We start from the raw sequence: 12,465 nt of genomic DNA, 5'->3' as shown, positions 1-12,465 counted from the left end.
CTACCACCACATTCTACTCTTTGGTATCTAACTTCACAGCAAGAGTAAAAATAATTATTTTGGGGTATGAATTTTTTAAAACTCTTACCTCCTCAGCAGCTATATCCTACTGGCAGGGCGGTGTTACTACTTCACATAGGGCCAGGGCTAGGGACTGGAATTGTGACACAAACTCTCTTCAACCCATGGAAGTCTGTGCTTCCACGGAGGTCTCTAGAAAGCTACAGAACAGTCCAGCTGTATCACTGCTTGGTGGCCGGGCATGCTGGGTCCTCCCCAGGCCTCCTGCTGTGTCTGTATTATCAAACTTGCTGAGGCTCAGCTACACAGCAAGGTTCCCAGAGAGTGGCAGTCTCTATCTTACTGTGAGGGGACAGGAAGGAAGGGAAAGTGAGATCACTTCCTGGCAGGCCTGCCAAAGGCCTAGGGGCTGGGTCACACTCCAGGTCTGCCCATGCCAGGCTGGGCACCTCTGGACAAGGCTCTTCCTCTCAAACCTCGGGACTCTCAAGTGTGGAATGAAGGGGGAAACTGGGTATCTCTGTGGTGGTTCTGAAACATGTCTGCAAATTATCTGACATTCCTCCTCTCGGGAGGTAGAGTTTAATTTCAATGTCCCCGAATGAGCTGGCCTTAATGACCTCTAACAAATAGAATGCAACAAAAATGATTTTGTGTCACCTCCAAGATGAGGCTATAAAGGGTTATACAGCTTTCACCTAGCTCTCTCTGGGGAAACCTGCCTCTAGAGCATTGAGCTGCATATGGGAAATCTGAGGTGGCCATGCTGTGAGGAAGCCCAAACAGGCCCTATGAAGTAACCACAGGGGAGAGGTCCTGAGACGGCCAGGAAAGAGCAGCAGCCGGCCAGCCTCCAGCGGTGCTGGCCCCAAGCTGCTCCAGTTCCAGCCACCATCTAACTGCAACTGCATAAAAGATCCAAGCCAGAACTGCCCAGCCAAGCTGTTCCCAAATTCCTGACCCACAGAAACCATGAGATATAAGAAACTATTGCTGTTGCTTTAAACCACTGAGTAACAGGGGTGATGGATTATGCAGAAGTGGATAACTGAAGCAATCTCTAATGTTACTTCTAGCTCTGGGGTAAGGGAGTTAAGAATCTTCTAGCTCTGAAGGAAGGGCAGGAAAGCAAGGAAGTCCTTGGAAAACTGCCCCTCCTTTCACAGGAGGATGGAGACTGCCACTCTCTGAGAACCTTGCTGTGTAGCTGAGCCTCGGCAAGTTTAGATCATACATCCACAGCAGGAGGCCCGGGGAGGACCCAGAATGCCCAGCCACCAAGCAGTGATCCAGATGGACTGTTCTGCTGCTTTCCAGAGACCTTCATGGAAGCACAGACTTTCATGGGTTGAAGACAGTTTGTGTCAATTCTAGTTCCTCTAATTCTATAAAATGCATCTCCAAAATACACTGTGGAGAATGAAAAGAAGCAAGATATTATCTCTATAGTATTCATCCATTCCTTCAGAAAAATTTCACTGATCCCTCAGTGTATACTAGGCTTGGGACTAGATGCCACAGATACAAAAACAGTAAGATACCATTGTGCCCCTGAGGGAAGTCCATGGTCTAGTTAGGGAGCTCAGTTCATAAACCCGTAATTCTTAACCAGTGGTAGTAGGGGGGCAAAAATCACAATTAACAGAATCACTAGAGGATAGTTTCTCATAGTAATTCTAATAAAGCCAGGTGGGGGGATCTGGTGGGGGATTATTATTATTCTAATAATGCCGGGTGGGGGGACCTGGTGGGGAATTATTATTCTAATAATGCTGGGTGGAGCGACTGAGGGTGTGCTCTCTAGCTAATGATCACTGTCCTCATCAGCTGCTGTTACTGATGGTTGGGTATCACAGCCCACACACATGATGAGAGAGAGGAGTTTAGAAACCACTTCTGCATATACATCTAAGTATGCGAGGCAGAGGGCACAGCATGCAAGAGGCAAGGGGAGCCTGCTGCCCAGAAAGACTAATAAGAGGCCGTGGGGCTGGGGAGCGGTGAATGGGAGAGGAGGTGAGTGGAATGACAGTCACTGGGGCCTTTCAGGGTCTTGAGGGGCAAAGAGCAGACTTTAAATTTTGCTCTGACTTTGATTTTACCCTTAATATGTGACTGCTTCCCTTCCATGCCAATATTCAGAGGCTTCTCACTAGTGTAGGGTGAGTGAAGCCCTTCAGACAGTGAGGGAGTCTCTTCACACACTGCTCAGACACTGCACTGTGTGTCCACGGCCACTGCCAGCAGTGGCTGGGGCTCTGCCGTCTCCAGCTGCAGGAGGGATGTCCTTCCATCCTTCCTGCCTCCTGAGAGAAGTAGGGTTCCGAACCCAGAACTTGCTACATAGGTAAATACCGGTTGAACAACAGCCTCCCTTGGAACCTGGAAGAGCAACATGTTTGCAAGCCAGGGACCATCACTACTTGAGCAGAGTGTAGATGTCATCCGTACCTCTGGCCCACATTAACATCATTTACTCAAGGTTCCTAAGCCCTTGGTTGTTCAGTATTCCAGCCCTCCCCCCACACCTCCAGATACTGAGTCTTCATGGGAATGCCAGCCCCCTGTAAACAGTCCTGTGTAACTCCTGGCAGCCTGGGGCATAGGCCCTTTAGCCTGAGTCCCTCTTCCTCTTCCCTGACCCACCAGAAGAGATGAAGTTTCCTTGCCTGCCACCTGCAGCACCTTGACTTCTTCCTAATAATGACTGCAGTCGAAATTCATTCAACAGTCATTCAACAAATACACACAGAAATGTCCCGTGAGCCAGGCATGATGCTGATACATTTGTTCATTATCTGCCATTCCAACTGATTCCAAGAGGGTAGGTACCCTGCCTTTCTTGTTTGTCACTGTATCTTTGAAATATAGCACAGCTCCTGACATATAGATTTTAATCACTCAGTGACTAAATAACCATCTGATTCCTGGCTCCTGACCAAATAAATAATAACAATGATAAGAGTAAAACAAAACAAAAATGTGTTTAAAATTAATTTATTTAAAATTTAATAAAATAAAAAATTGGCTACCACTTATGGGGTGAATATACTATGTTCAAACATGTTGACATGTTTGGGGTGCTGGGCATGCATTTTCGTGGCTGTACTTGGGGCATCCACAGGACAGTTGTACTTTTATAGCACCAGGGGCACCAGGCGCAGTGGTTCACACCTGTAATCCCAGCACTTTGGGAGGCCAAGGCGGGTGGATCACGAGGTCAGGAGTTCGAGACCAGCTTTACCAACATGGTAAAACCCCATCCCTACTAAAAATACAAAAATTAGCCAGGCATGGTGGTGCATGCCTGTGATACCAGCTACTCAGGAGGCTGAGACAGAAGAATTGCTTGAACCCAGGAGGCGGAGGTTGCAGTGAGCCAAGATCATGCCACTGCACCCCTGCCTGGGCAACACAGCGAAACTCCATCTCAAAAAAATAAATAAATAAATAAAAGTACTTGGGGCATCCCAAAGGACAGCTGTACATTTATAGTTATAATTGTGAACTTCAGCAATATTTGATACTGTATCCCAGTTCATGCCTAAGCAGAAACACTAGAGGCCTGGTGTGCTCTCTCAAGATTCTGGCATCTGAGAGGCTGGTGGCCAAGGGAGCACAGTGGCCCACAACACTTTGGGTTCTCTCTAGACCAGTGTTCTTAAACTTTAAGGGTCACAGACACATTTGAGAGTTTGAGGGAAGCTACAGATACTTTGCCCAGAAAAGTATATATTCTCTGCGTGTGTGTGTAACCATACCTATGATCACAGGGGGCTCTTAACCCATAAGCCCCTGGCTAAAAACTCCAGCTCTAGACATCACATAACCCTGCATTCTTAAGGTTTGGAGGCTCTGGACCTCGACTCTCCCAGCACAGCTGGAACAGAAGCCTTCCTAAAATGGCCTTGGCCAGAAAAAGAGTCCTGGGAGCCGACTGCTGCATCCTAGTCACTGCAAACATCTGCACCCAGGGGATTCCCAGGGGCCCTGAGTCAGAACAGGTCACAAGATGGGTGGCTTGGAAAGTTGCTATGGCAAGGCCCTGGAGCCTTGCTGATAAGCAGCCAAATAGTTCCAACCTCAAGGCAGCTTCCCTCCAGATGAGACCCTTGCTATGACAACAGTGAAAAGGACTCTTAAGAGAGGTGCTGGAGGCAGAGTAGAGGCCAAAAGAGGGAATTCAAAGGAGCTGGAAATCCCCCAGACTCCCAGGACTACTAGGACCTGGAGAAATAAAGGCTGGATTTTCTGCCCCCATTGCAAGGAGACAGAGCTGAAGAGGGGTGAGGGGTGGGAATGGGGGAGGCAAGTAAGCTTAAGCTATGGGTCAGAGCCTGTATGAATCGGGGCTCCACCAACTGCTAGCTGCATGATGCTGAGCAAATCACTTAACATCTCTGAGCCTCAGTTTCTTCTTTTGTAAAACAGAGATATCAACCCCCAACCCTTAGGGTTGTTGTGAAATTAAAGGAAATTCATGCATAATTTTTTTGAGTCCTTTCCTCCTAGGAACCTGAAAAGGTAAGGAATGAAGGAAGTACAGGATGATAGTTGAGAGCTCACTCTAGTCTCAGATGAAATCTGTGAGGCAAAATTCCTGACCTCTCTGAACCTCAGGTTCTTCATCTGTGAAACAGGGACAATGATACTTTACTTGTAAGGTTCTACTGGGATTGGAAATAATGGATGTATAATGCCTGGCTCACATGACAAGATGCTCAATAAAGGGTGGTGGTTACTATTATCAGAAAAGCAAAGCTAAATTAAAGAAGTCGTTTTGGTGTAGCTGAAAAAATAGAAGATGTGGAGCTAAAAAAAGCTCAAGTGAAATCTTAGTTATGCAACTTTCCAGCTCTGGTACATTGGCCAAATGATGTAATCTCCAAAAGCCTCAGTTTCCTCCTTGGTAAAACACGGATAATAACAGAAACTACCTAATTAGACACTGGATGTAAAGGTTTAGCCCAGCGTTGGCACAAGAGCACTCATCCATATGCTATAAACCATACTCTTTGAGCTTACACAACAGCTCAGGGTATGACTGATGGCTTCCTGTGACCTGGGCAGATTCTTTAAAATTTTTTCAGTTTTATTAAGGTATGAATGACAAATAAAAATGTTATATATTCACACTGTGACATGATTATCACAATCAAGCTAATTAACATATCCACCACCTCACACAGTTACTTTTTGTGACGAGAATACTTAAGATCTACTCTCTTAGCAAATTTCAAGTATACAATACCGTATTATTAACTGTAATTACCATGCTGTACATTAGGTCGCCAAAATTTATTCATCTTATAACTGCAAGTTTGTAACCTTTGATCAACATCTCTCCATTTCCCCAACAACCCTTCTACTCTCTCTGGAAACCACCCTTCTACTCTCTCTTAGTTCAACTCTTTTAGATTCCACATATAACTGAGATCCTGTAGTATTTGTCTTTCTGTGTCTGCCCTATTTCACTTAGCACAATGTCCTCCAGGTTCAACCATGTTTTTGCAAATGTCAGGATTTTCTTTTTTAAGGCTGAGTAATAGTCGTGTGTGTGTGTGTGTGTTGATTACTATAGCATTATAATTTTTTTTCTTTTTTGAGACATGATCTCACTCTGTCAGCCAGGCTGGAGTACAGTGGCATGATTACGGCTCATTGCAGCCTTGATGCGATGCCTGGGCTCAAGTGATCCTCCCACCTTGGCCTCCTGAGTAGCTGGGACTACAGGTGCACGCCACCATGCCCAGCTACTTTTTGGATTTTTTTTTTTTCTTTTATAGAAACAGGGTTTCACTATGTTGCCCAGGTTGGTCTCGAACTCCCGCCTCAGCCTCCCAAAGTGCTGGAATTACAGGTGTGAGTCACCATGTCCAGCCTATAATATTTGAAATCAGGTTGTGTGATGCCTCCAACTTAGATCTTCTTGCTCAAGATTGCCTTAGTAATTTGGGGTCTTTCATGGTTTCATAGGAATTTTAGGATTATTTGTTCTATTTCTGTAAGCAATGCCACTGGAATTTTGATAGGAATGGAATTAATTCTGTAGATCGCTTTGGGTAGTATGGACATTTTGACAATATTGATTCTACTGGGCAGATTCTTTAAATGGCTTGGTATGGACACAGCCTCAACTCTTTCCAGAACAGGCTGAACTGCCTGTTCAGCCGGGCAGGATTCTCACTTTTTACTCTCTCCACTGGCTTCAGAGGCTCCTCTCAAAGGAGTTTTCCTCATGGCCAGGAGACAGGGAGTGACTTCAGTGTCCACGGTAAACCAGATTAGGGGGTGGCCTTCTGGCAGAAGGAGTAACTATGTGCTTCCCTGGATGCACGGCCTGCCCTCCTTGCTGAGGTGCAAAGGAAAGCAGCCTGGGAGATGAGCAGGCACACTCCTAGCTGCCAAGCAGTTTGCCCATATGGTGGGAAGGCAGCTGCCCTGTTTAATGCACCTGGGGAAAAGGACTGATTGAGAGAAGTGCTAAATGGGCATGCTGGCCCCAGGATTCAGTTCTGGACCACGTTTTGGTTATCTGAGGGCTCTGTACAGGATTTTCAAGGTTTGTAAGAGAACAACTGTCCCTTGATTCCTCTGTGTCCTCTGCACTGTCTGAAAGGTCTGAAGGAGCACCAGCAGAATGGCAGATGCTACGCGCAGAAGTCAGAGAGCACGAACTCCAGACTCCGGCCCTTCTCCTTCTTTCTAATTGTGTCACTACCAGCAAGCAGTTCCACCTCTTTGAGTCTCGGTTTCCTCATCTATCAAATGGAGATAATATATATGTACTTCATAAGATCAAACTAAATGAGGCTGAGAAGGATGTAAGTGCTTATCACATCTGGCACATGGCTTAAATAATAGTTCTAGCAGCTCTGCCCAAGCACTCTTTTGTCTGTGGGTGGTGCCAAGCACACACCTGGCCTTCAGTCAGTGTTTGCTCCCTCCCCTCTGTAGACCGGTCCTTCTTGGCTGCAGGGAGAGGGAGCTGTGAGACTGATCCTGAGGCTAGGGCTTCTTCACTGCTCTCATCCCAGGCGATAAGCTGCAGCGACAGGATGCACTTAATGTGCGCTTGAGGATTTCAACAAATCCTTACATGGCAAACGAAACAGAGAGATTTCTCTGGAAGCCCTAGCTGGGCATGTAAAATATCCATGATATTTTAAGATATCATGATGATATCTCATGAGATGAGAGAAAAGAAGAGTAATACTTATTATCTTCATTTAATAGATAAGGAAGCTGAAGCTCATAGGTGTGAAGTGACTTGTCCAAGGCAACCTGTACGCTCTGCTTTACACTGGGTGCCCCCACCCACCCACCCAGCACCACTTCCTCTTTTCTCCCCAAGGAGTCTATCTTATCTCAGACTTCGGGCTCTGTCCTTTGCCTTCTTGAAGTTCCAAGGGAAGGAGGAGCACAGGCGCTAAGAAGAGAGGTGATGAGAGTGGGCCAGGCAGAGTGCGGAACTCTCTCAGTCCCTTAGAACTCTCTCAGTCCCTTACCCAAACTGAAGCTAGACAGTCTCCTTCCTAAGCCTGACTCACAACTCTCCCCTGCTTAAAACCCTCCAGTGACTTTCCATTCAGAGCCATCAGGATAAAGTTCAGATTCATTCACGGACACCTCCAGACTCAACTCCAGCCAGGGAACCCCCTCTGCACTGTGTTTGGCCCATGGAATTTCCATGGAGTGCTGCGCCCCCCGAGCCTCCAGGCCTTCGCTGTGCTGCTCCGCAAGCCCCCAGCCTGTCCCCGCCCACTCTTCTCCAAGTCATCTCCTGCATACCTTTCAAGCCGCAGCACCCTCTGCCCACTAGCCCTCTGGACCTACCGCAGACTACTGCTACTAGTCTACTGTCAGCCAGACCCACAAGCTTCCTGAGGGCAAGGACTGTGCCACTTTTGCTTTGTTATCTGGTGTCCAATTTATAGAAGATGCTCCATAAATACCTGCTAAATTAATGCAAAAATGAAAAAAACTTTTCCTGGCTGAGGCAGGAGTCTAAACTGAGCTGCACCAGACACAGCTGCAGTGTGCCCCCTACAGTGCTGAAGAGAGAGAAAATCACAAGACCTTCTCTCTCCCATGCAGCTTTCAGTCCTCACACCATCCTTAGCTTATGGACAGATGCACAGTGGATTCGGCAAGCTCTTCAGAGCGATGCGCTCATCCCCAGGCTCTTTAGCCTCTTTGTGAAAATTCCAGCTATGGAGAAGGTTCAGGTGGGTGTAGGCCAATCTAGAATAGCCTTCAACTCTGATACCTTAACAACCACATCCATGGATGCTGATGGATGCCTGGTGGGTGAAAAGATCTCTGTGGACCCGGTACTTCCAACTTGACAATTCAAAGAAATTCACCAGATTTGTTGATAAATACTGCTGCTTTAGGTAAAAAGTCGATTATTATGTTACCCTGAGTTTAAAATTATTAACTTATGCCAGACACATTTAGATATCATAAACTATGGACACTGGACCCAAGGTGGCCATACTGCCAGGTGGGCCACTTGTGCTCTTTGAATGGCAATTTGTTCTCAGCTGGAGGGACTGCATCTTCATCCCTTCTCACCAGACTACCGGGCCGAACCCATTTCTTTGGGTTGGGTTTTGCTGGCTTTTGCTCCTCTACTACAGCATTAAAATGAAAATTCCCATAATGTGCCCTGGTCTTTGTGAAAACAGCTTTACAGCAAACACTTGGTGGAGAGGAAAGCTGGCACCAGGCCCAATGTTGCTAATAACTCCTGTGTATGATTCCACCTGCTTAAGCTTAAGTACATGGCCGGGAAACCCATCCCCTCTTAAGCCACCAAAGGTAAATTGTCTTTCTGATGCTATTAAAAAAAAAACTGCCTGAAAACAGAATCTTGACTGTGAAATTGCAGCATGCTGTTATGTATATAACTTCTGAAAAGAGCCATCCTGCCTTTTCTTCATAAGGTCAAAATCTCCCACTAATTTAGTTTGGAACTTACGTATTTTCTTCCTTCAACCAGAAATAAAGATATTCAGGCAAAAATGTGTGCTGCTCTGGCAGTAGAGTATGAACAGTGCCACTACCTACCTGGTTTAATTTCTTTTTCCTGCTTGCATCTCTTCAGATTTTCCACTGTTGACTAATCAGTACGGGAATTCTAAGGAACCAGAAGGAAAACAAAAATTAGAGCCAGACATACTCTGGGATTATAAATTGAAACAATCTTTTGGGAAGACAAGTTGACAATATCTATTAACTTGTTAAATGTACATACATATCCTTTGGGGTCAAATTCCTAGACACGTCACATTCCTGAAATGTCCAGGAATTTATACTACAGATATATTTACCTAAGTAAAAAGATACTCAGTGAAATACTGTATAGTAGCAAAACCAAGGGGCGAAAACAACTTAAATGTCTATTAATAGAAAAATAGTTAAATTATGGTGTATCAATATCATGAGAAACTATACAGCAACTTCAAAGAATGAAGGAGATTTCATTGTACTGATGTGGAAAAAAGTACATGCTTGATTGTTAAAAAGCATATTGTAAAATTGCATATATTATCATTTTTTAATTAAAAAAAGAACTTTACATTTTCTTTTTAATTTTAAGAGACCAGGTCTCACTCTGTCCCCAGGCTGGAGTGTACTGGTGCAATCATAGCTCAATGTAGCCTCAAACTCCTGGCCTCAAGCAATCATCCACTCTCAGCCACCTGACTAGCTGAGATTACAGGTGTGAACTACTGTGTCCTGCTCAAATGTGAACATGATTATTTATGTTTAGAAAAAAAAAAAGTACAGCATTTGTGTACGTGCACATTTTTAAAAAGTATACATACTTTACACTTTAAACAATTTTCAGTATATATAGAAAAGGGCAAACTGTAATCAATGGTTCCCCCTGGGAAACTTCTCTCTTTTGAAAAAAATTATTCTCTTTTGAGAAATTGTGAGAAAAGAAATGAAAGACTTTCACTTTGTACATTATCTATTTCTGTTTTGATTGAAAACTTTTAAAGAGGCATGTATAACTTTCACATTCATTACACATGCTATGCAAAAAATTCTATATCTAGCTAACATATCAAGTGTGAGGGCAAAAGATATTTTCAAACAAAGACTGGGCAAGTTTACCATTCACAGACCCCAAGAATATTCTCCAATAGAAAGGAAACTGAATACAGAAAATAAGTGAGATTTTTAGAATCAATAATGAGCAAAGGAAGGAATAATCCAGCACCCTTCTTTACTCCCTCTCCCTCCTTTACTCTTGGTATAAGTGACTCCGTTTCTTTTTTTTTTTTGAAAGTCTCACTCTGTCACCCAGGCTGGAGTGCAATGGCACAATCTCAGCTCACTGCAACCTCTGCCTCCCAAGTTTAAGCAATTCTTCCGCCTCAGCCTCCCAAGTAGCTGGGACTACAGGTGCGCGCCAACGCGCCCGGCTAATTTTTGTATTTTTTTAGTACAGACGGGGTTTCGCCATGTTGGCCAGGCTGATCTTGAAATCCTGACCTCAGGTGATCCACTCGCCTTGGCCTCCCAAAGTGTTGGGATTACAGGCATGAGCCACCGCGCCCAGCCCTCTTCTCAGTTTCAATACCACCTTTTCAAGGAAGACCCCAGCCACACTCTCCTCTTTCACTCCCCCTGCTTATTGACTTCTTAACGCCACCATTTGTGCTTGTAAACTTCATGCAGGTAAAGGCCATGCCTGTTATTTTAACATCATCCACCTATCACCTTGCCCAGTGCCTGGCAGATATTAGGTTCTCAACAAATATTGGCTAAATACATGAAAAATTTATTGAAGGCTCAGCTCAAATGCTACTGCTCCTCCAATCTCTTAGGCTTTCTACAGGACTCTGTCCCCATCTTGGGGCACATTTTCACAATGTGTTCATGTTATCTGAGTCTTTTTTTCCTATCCGGCCGTGAGCAACCTCAAAGTCTTATTTACCTTGACATTCCCCACCGCACCTTGCATAATGCCTAACACATAAAGGGTTCTTAGCAGTAGATGAATCTACGCACACGTCCAGGAAAGTATAAATGATGGCCGCAGGCTCTAACCAATTGCAGATAGTAGTGATTGGAGCCCAGAACACAAGCACCTTTGAGATATGCAAACAAACATGAGACTTTGCCCAGGGAGAAATTAAAATTAGAGCTAAACTTGAAATACAGCGGTATGTGGGTGGGGGGATTGGGAGACAGGCCCTTATTCAAAAACAGAGAAGTGAAATCACTGAGTGATGATTTATTTTAAGTGTGTTTTTCTGTACTATCTAGCTTTTCTTCCCTTGAACATATTCTAATTTTGCAATCAGAAAAAAAAAATCCACAATAAATGTTATAAAAACAAACCAACGGAAAATCAGTGGTGATTTTAGACTACAAAAGTCACCTGTCCCTCTGTTTCCTTACTACAACTTTGGACTTCAGATTCAGGGTCCTCTCAGGTGGGGCCCATACATTTTGTAAGGAAGTGTTCTTTCCACCCCTCTGAAGCCATGGGGGATAGGAAGGTGCCAGAAATGAGTGCTTCAGCAGGGGCAGCTCTCAGTTGCTCCCTAATGCAAATGCTGGCAAAGCTCCCAGAGCCAGGAATTGTAGGGAGACAGCAGAAGGAATCAACCCAGTGCAAGATCAGGACCTCCACAATATGCTGATCCAGTGTCTGGTGTTTTGTAGCACTTGTGCATATTTCTTTCGCAGTACTTTTCACATGCCATTAAAATTATTCACTCCTCTGTCTATCTTCCCTTGTTGCACAGAGAATTCCACAAGACCAGAGGCAGTGTCTTTACCCTGGTCCTCTAGTCCAGTGCTTAGTACTAACAGGTCCTCAATGTACATTTATGGAATGTTAAAGACTACACTGATAAAGTACTAAAACAGTAACTGACCTAGGTTCCTGGGACATAGTAAGAATACACCAAATACTTTCTTCGGTGCCATGAAGGGCCATTATTCAGTTCTGAAGAGTCAAGCTAAAGCCTGTAATTTCTTGAAACATTAAAGAGACTTCTTTTAGGAAATGCAGCTTCCTCCAGTAAGAGCGGATACATTATGTGTTCTAATCTGCAATTCATAATCAGTCAGCATAGGAGCCCACAGCAACTTCCAAAGAAACCACTCTTTGAAGGAGCAGTACTCCAAGTTTTCCTAAGACATTTCTGAAGGATTTCCAGGAGGTAGTGAGCTCAGCCTAGGGTCATGATTAATACCTGTTTCTCAGAACTTTAGATTTTCCACCTCAGTCTCCACTTAGGAATTGCTTCTGGCCCCTCGTGAAAGCATTTGGCAGAGTGAATTGGGCTAGTTCAGCTTCTTGTCTGTCACAGCCAGCACCTGTTACCAGCTTCTTCCTTAAGTGGCTGGGCTAGGGTCCTCTGGTCCCAAGAGAATAGCACCCACTTCTGCTTTTGGCCTCAGCACTGGCTGGCT

At 44.8% G+C, this 12,465-nt stretch overlaps 1 protein-coding gene across 6 annotated transcripts in view; it reads right to left on the bottom strand.

Moving 5' to 3' along the window:
* PKIG (cAMP-dependent protein kinase inhibitor gamma) overlaps positions 1–12,465 on the bottom strand; it is an 88,339-nt gene that overhangs the window by 20,070 nt on the left and 55,804 nt on the right. For all 6 annotated transcript variants that reach the window (XM_016937971.4, XM_016937972.4, XM_016937968.4 and 3 more), the window contains one exon: positions 9,094–9,163. The gene's annotated coding sequence lies outside the window, so the exon portion shown is untranslated. The remainder of the gene's footprint in view (positions 1–9,093; positions 9,164–12,465) is intronic.

This window comes from Pan troglodytes, chromosome 21 (genome assembly GCF_028858775.2).
Source record: "Pan troglodytes isolate AG18354 chromosome 21, NHGRI_mPanTro3-v2.0_pri, whole genome shotgun sequence".
Lineage (NCBI taxonomy): Eukaryota > Metazoa > Chordata > Mammalia > Primates > Hominidae > Pan > Pan troglodytes.
This window is presented reverse-complemented; position numbering and strand designations above follow the sequence as displayed.